The following is a 7,464-nucleotide window of genomic DNA, read 5'->3' on the forward strand; positions in this document are numbered from 1 at the left end:
GATATCTATATCTCTTCTTTTGAACTTTCTATGCATCAAATAATTTCAGTTTCTACAAGAATATTAAGCAGCACAACTGTTTTTAACATTGATAAAAGTTTTTTTTTTATTTATTTTTTTTTTTTACTGCAAATCAGCATATTAGAATGATTTCTGAAGGATCATGTGACACTGAAGACTGATGCTGAAAATTCCAACATTATCTCAACCAATTCGTACGTAGTTTATGTGGTGGCTAATTCGTACGAATTCATACTATTCATCTAAACCCCAGTGATGGGTAGGTTTAGGGGTGGGGTTAGGGTATTGGATTTTGGCAACTCGTAAAATACGTACGATTTAGCAAAAAATGAACTAATTTGTACGAGTGAGGTCATACGAATTCATACACTAAAAAATGCTGGGTTGTTTCAACCCAAGTTTGGGTCAAAAATGGACAAACCCAACCATTGGGTTACATTTTTAAATGCATTTTTTAACCCAACGGTTGGGTTTGTCCATATTTGACCCAAATTTGGGTTGAAACAACCCAGCATTTTTTTAGCCTCCTCGTAAAATACGTAATTGCCGTGAGATCAGGTTGGAAAATTCAGCTATGCCATCACAGGAATATATTACATTTTAAAATATAATAAAATAAATAAAAAAAGTTATTGTAAATTGTAATATTTGACAATATTACAACTTTAACTTTATTTTGTCTGTACAGTTTTAACAGACTTCTTTCAAAAATATTTAAAAACATCTTACAAACTGAACTTGTGAATGGTAGCATGCGTAATGGTATATGTTTTACACTACATTTAATTAATACTACGTTAAAAGTTTTTTTTTGGGGGGGGGGGGGGGTATCATAATACATCTGGATGCATTCTGAATCAGAATCAGAGTTTCAAGGGGGAAGAAAATCTTAATTGTCATGAAAAATTTCTTATTTCATATCTATTTCACATGATTTTGGGGTGAATTATGACCTGTACATCTTTTGATTAGAATCACCCAATAGGTTCCACATGCAAACAGAAAATCAGCATGGTATGCTCTTCTGAACACAGCCATAATCGTGCAAATCAGCTTACATATGAAAGCCAGCAGTCGACTCTTATGATAGAGCGTCACATGATCAGGATCCACATTTCACATGAACAGTTTGAAATGATTTCAGAATGAGCAATGTATTCCCCTCCCACAATCCAAGCTTATCCTATTCTTTGCCTCCAAAGTCCTTTCAAAGAGAAATCTCCATAGAAAGAGAGCAAACGTCTGGATTTAAGAGAGGCAGCTCATTTGCTACTTATTGAAGAGAATAATTCTCCTGTTAGTGACACTCGGGAGAGCTTTTGCAGGCTGCACAGTTGGAGAGATTTAGGAAATGTAATCACATTTTGTGCTCTCATGCTTGTGTCATCAGTTAGAAAAGCTGGACGGCTTCTGATGCCCGTCTCATGACTAAAAACACACAAACAGTGTCACAAATAGCTCAACTAATTTGAGAAGCTTGACTTGTACTTTCAGAGGGATAGTTCAAATTATGCCATCAAATACTCATCCTCACTTCGTTCCAAACCCATATACATTGAATATAAAAAGAGATATTTAGCAGAATGTCCAAACTGCCCTTTCAATACAATTAAAGTGGATGGGGACCAAAGACTGTATGGAAAAGAGAAGCTTGGATATTCTGCTACTTTTTTTTTTCTTTTTTTTCTCAACACAAGAAAGAAAGTCATATGGGTTTGAAACAGCATAAGAGAGTTGATTAATGAAAGAATCTTCATTTTCGCGTGAACTATCCCTTTAAGAACCAAAGATATTCAACAACCATGTAGCTGGTATGGTCTAAATGCTAAAAATTGCTTCATATTTTTCTCTTATTGTGGAATAGAAAGTTTAAGATTATCATACCGGTCAGGATTTACTAGCTGACAAATATAAAATAAATATATTTTTGAAGTTTGGAAGTTTATTAAAACCATCCATTAGATTCCGAGTACAAAGGGAGCAAAAGTTGTAGCAAATGTCTTAAAGGGATATTTCCCCCCCAAAAATAAAACTTCTCTCATAATTTTCTCAAATGGCTTCCTTTTTTCTGCAAAACACACACAAATACATATTATATATATATATATATATATATATATATATATATATATATATATATATATATATATATATATATATATATATATATATATATATATATATATATTTATTAGGGGAACTGTACCTTTTACCTCAAAATCTAAATAAAGACATGTATAATATTTAGCTTATTAAAATATTTTAATGTGTGTTTCGCATAAAAATGAAAGCCTTAATTTTCATTCTTGGGTGAACAATCTCTAATTTACATTTGAAGCATCACAAACGTCTTTGAAGACTGAGAATAAATAGTTCATCATAAAAAGTTCAGTCCCTGTTTAAAATCAGAAACAAAAATAGGCCCCACATTAGTTACTATTTCTATCGGCCTGTCATTTTGCGCTGTCACGATGAGGAACAAATAGCCTTGGGTACAAGTGATACAGTATGTTTATGCTTATGTTAAGCTTTTGTGAATCAATGCATTGGCCTGTGTATGGACATGTGTATTGACAGTTTGTGTGAAATCACGCTCAGATTTCATCATTTCACTCAGTCCACAGCATACAGTTACATACGATAACGTAAGGTTAAAAAAAAAGTGTTGAGGTTAAGCTATGCTACATTAAGAGTGTTACAAATGACCATTTCTTGTACATAGTTCTGTGTTGTGGCAACTTAGCGTTTCCAGTAAAGCATGCTGGAGGTCTACTGAAGGCAAAGCAGAGAGATCATGCCTTAAAGAACCCAAAATGAGCAAGATGAAGTCAGTAGACGCGACAGCTTGAGTTAAAGTGGTGCATAACGAACGTGACGATAACATTCGTTCCACATATTTACTATAACGCATGGATTTCAAAACAGAAGGAATGTTTTATGTAATCCATCGAGTCTATGTTAACTGTTGTTCTTGAACAATGCTTCATGAGGGCTAGCATGTTTCTGCTATTCTACACAGAATTATACAATTTATATGGGCATAAAATAGATAAATGTCTAATTATGTACTACCACAAAAAATAAAGGATCATGTATTTTCAAGTAAGTGTCCGATTCTTTTTTCATCTCTAGTGACCCATTACAGTACATCTGTCAACTCCCACCATGCTTTATAATTTATTATTTGTCATATGTTCGGTAAATATTTTATATATTCTGTGCTGAAAAATAAGGATTTTTTTTTTCCCCATTATCAATTGAGATCAATGTTTTATTTTTAGCAGTGTTTTTTTATTACATAGAAAGATTTTTAATTAAAGTTTTTTTTCTTGACAAAATGATTTGGTAACACTTTAAACACTAAACCAAACCCTAACCCTAACTGTAACTCCATAGTAAGTACATGTAGTTAATTAATAGTACTCAGTACTTATTTGAGTAATTACAATGTAACTACGGCACCAATGATTTTCTTTTCCAAAATCTTTTTAAATGAATACATACAGTGCTGCTTGAATGTTTGAGAACCCTTTAGAATTTTCCTTATTTCTTCTGATGATGAGTATCGCCAAAGTCCCTTTAAGACAAGTCATTTCACTCGGCGGCCATCTTTGAAACGCCTCTCGGGCATCCTGGGCATCATGCAGCTCCTATCTCTTTTAATGGGAAAACATCAGATTCTCCAAAACTGTTCGTCAACCTTACGATTAAATTTGATATTTGAAATCACCAATGAAATCTAACAACAACCGACTCATAAATTTAGTTTCTAAACGCTCGAATCATGACAAAAAAACTATTTTTTTCAGGCTGGATCAAGCTAATGCGCATGCGCAGACCTAAATGCGCGCCTCTTTGGAGGCGCGCGTCTGACTGTTTCTATAGAAACCGAGGATTCTAACGGCCGCTGAAGTGACGCGATGACTTTATCAGTCGGCGATTGGCTCTTGGCTTTAGAAGGCGGGACTTATTCCGCCATATTGCGCGTTACACTTTCTCCCATTCAAAACAATACGAGTGACACGTCTTGTGTTATTCTATAGTCTTTGGTATCGCTGAGAAAAGTCCTGCTAAAGTCATCCTTGCAACGGAGGCTTGGGTTGAATAACTATTTCTTCCAATGTTTCATCATTGGGCACGTGGTTGGATTGATATGGTAAAATCGACGCCATCGTAGAAAAATTATCCAGTATTATCTGTGAGTGGCAAAAGAATGTGAAGCTCTAGAATTAGCTGTTAATTTGAAGGTAATATTAGGCTCCACCTGTTCTAGCAAAAGATCTAGCAAAGTCTGAACTTCACAGCACATGTTTGTGGAAGTATATCATGGCACGGAAAAAGGAGATTTCTGAGGACCTCAGAAAAAGAGTCAGACTGGAAAAGGTTATAAAACCATCTCTAAAGAGTTTGGACTCCACAAATCCACAGTCAGATTGTGTACAAATGGAGGAAATTCAAGACGATTGCTAACCTCTCTAGGACTGGTCGACCAACAAAGATCACTCCAATAGCAAGACATGTAATAGTCACAAAGGACCCCAGGGTAACTTCTAAGCAACTAAAATCCTCTCTCATGTTGGCTGATGTTAAATGTTCATGAGCCCACCATCAGAAGAACACTGAACGACCATATGCATGGCAGAGTTGCAAGGAGAAAGCATTTTGCATTTTGTTAAAGATCATGTGGACAAGCCAGATGGCTACTGGAAAAAATGTTTTGTGGATGGATGAGGCAAAAATAGAACTTTTTGGTTTAAATGAGAATTGTTATGTTTGGAGAAAGAAAAGCATTGCATTCCAGCATAAGAACCTTATCCCCTCTTTCCATGAACTGAAGCTTAAGAGAAAGTGGGTCAGGCAGCAAGACAACGAGCCCAAGCACACAAGTCATTCTACCAAAGAATGGCTAAAGAAGATAAAAAGTTAATGTTTTGGAAAGGCCAATCAAAGTCCAGAACTTAATCCAACTGAAATGTTGTGGAAAGATTTTAAGCAAGCAGTTCATGTGAGGAAACCCCCCAACATCCCAGAGTTGAAGCTGTTCTGTACTGGAAGCGTTTAGTTGCCACACTAGACACTGAAAGCAAGAGTTCACATACTTTTGCCACTCACAGATATGTACCACTGGATCATTTTTCTCATTAGATAATTGACAAAGTAGATGTTTTTGTCTCATTTGTTTGATTGGGTTCTCTTTGTCTACTTTTCAAAGTCAATCATCTGATGATGTTTCGGGTTTGTATATACAGTCATGGTCAGAATTATTGGCAAAAAAATCTAACCTTTCATTGAAGTAAAAGTATTGAGAGTGGGTTATGGTTCAAAGGTTTTTGGCTTACTCTCTCTTGCTACACACTCAAAAGTATGTACTTTTTCTTCACAAAAACAGTACATACTTTTAGGGCATAGTTTAAGTAGGTGAATTGAGACGTAGCACGAGTACCGTGCATTCAGAAATACTTCTTTTGTCACATACTGTTTTTTGTCTACTATATAGTAGGGAAGTATGCAACTTCGGATACAGCCAATGTATAAAGTAAGTTCTCACAGGTGTCAGAGTAATCACAGGTGTAGTTTATCACATTAACTGTGAACATACTGCACACATTAACGTTTCACAACCACAAAGTGCCCAAAGACTTTTTCGTCTCTTTATTTTGAAGGGTGCATCCATTGTATTATCCCCAAGTTAACAATCAAATCTTGATTGTTTAATTATGGACTTCCTCCAAACTGTTTCTTCAGTAAAAAAAAAAAAAAAGTTGACAAGCTTTATTTAAGACATCACTGACTAATGAAGTAATAACACTTCACTGAGAGTTTAAAAATGTTTTATGGTAATTGAAATAAATTGGCTATGCACCCCAGCTACAGTACAGAAAACCAGCTGAATGGAAAGAAATATCCATACGGTGTAAATTAAAGACTTTCAGGACGAACCTTTCAGACCAGAGCAATTCATCTGGGTCAAATGTACATAAAGGATGGCAGTTAGATCGAAATTACTGAGCAACTGAGCAGTGAATTATAGAAGATGGCTTCTATAGGTAAAAAATAAAGTAAAAAGTAATGGGCCGCACATTCTCAACAGACTCTCTGTGATCAAACCCATCCATCTTGTTCAACCTTGGTGTGTTTAGAGTGTAAGCAAAATCCCATCAGCCATTCACAGACAGCGGCCCTGTGAATACAGATGCCTGTGCGTCTGGACTTTTTGCCCTTTTGGTTTAATCTATTTTTACTGGCTGTAAAGCGTAAGCTTCATCCGTTCTGAACTAGAGACCTTGGTAAAAATCGATGGCATTTCACCCACAATTCACACATATATACACACACACACACACACACACACACACACACACACACACACACACACACACACACACACACACACACATTATATTATATTATATATATACACACACATACACACAAGAGAGAGAGAGAGAGAGAGAATTGCACTATATATGACTCAAAATTAACATTTCACACAATTTTGAGGGTACGAATGCAAATGAAGTTTGAGGGGAAAGTCCTCAGGGGAGAGAATACAGCATGCGTGAGGGGAGAACAACAAGAGGCGATCCGGCTTTCTGAAGCTCTGAGCCTCCCACACGTTTTTTAGACACGTTTTTGTCGGAGTGTGTGCGTACGTGTGCGTCAAGGGTTCTCTGGAGCACTTTGCGTCACACGCTTCAACCCACATGTACACCTGACTCCACACATGTATGCATCATATACACACAACCACAGGCAAGTAAACAGGTTGGGTTCGATTCTATAAGCTGAAGCAAAAGGTACAAGAAAATAAATATCTTTCCAATTATATAGGAGCAAAAAGGTTATGTTAGTCAAACTATCCAAGATGACAAACTAAATCGCATGTGAATTTAGAGGAAATGGCATTATTATATAAAATATATATTGAATTGGTACACAATGAGCTCTCAGTAATATTTTCTTGGGATATGATTTACAGGTCTGAGGTTTTTGTAAAACCTCTATCCAATATATTGCCATCTACGGCCATAATAACTGTCATACATTAGGATTACAGGGATTTCTCATGCCGATTTTGTGTTTCAGTAAACTAAAGATGGCACATCTCTCCTGTGGCATTTCAAACAGACTCTGCTGCAGGTGCTCCACATGTGTCAAGCGAATTATGTGCCATCTGGGATGAATATAGAAAATGTGAAAGAAATCCACCTAATGCACAAAAAACACACAAAGGACTAAAAGGGAGATGAAAAACAAGAGAAATTTAGAAGGCAATGCTGCCCTCTTCTGGTGACTAAAAACGGTAAAAAAAAAAAAAAAAGAATTAAAATATAATATAATATAATATAATATAATATAATATAATATAATATAATATAATATAATATAATATAATATAATATAATATAATATAATATAATAATATGATTTTGAAAGATGTAC

This window comes from Chanodichthys erythropterus, chromosome 15, assembly GCF_024489055.1.
Source record: "Chanodichthys erythropterus isolate Z2021 chromosome 15, ASM2448905v1, whole genome shotgun sequence".
Taxonomy (NCBI): Eukaryota; Metazoa; Chordata; class Actinopteri; order Cypriniformes; family Xenocyprididae; genus Chanodichthys; species Chanodichthys erythropterus.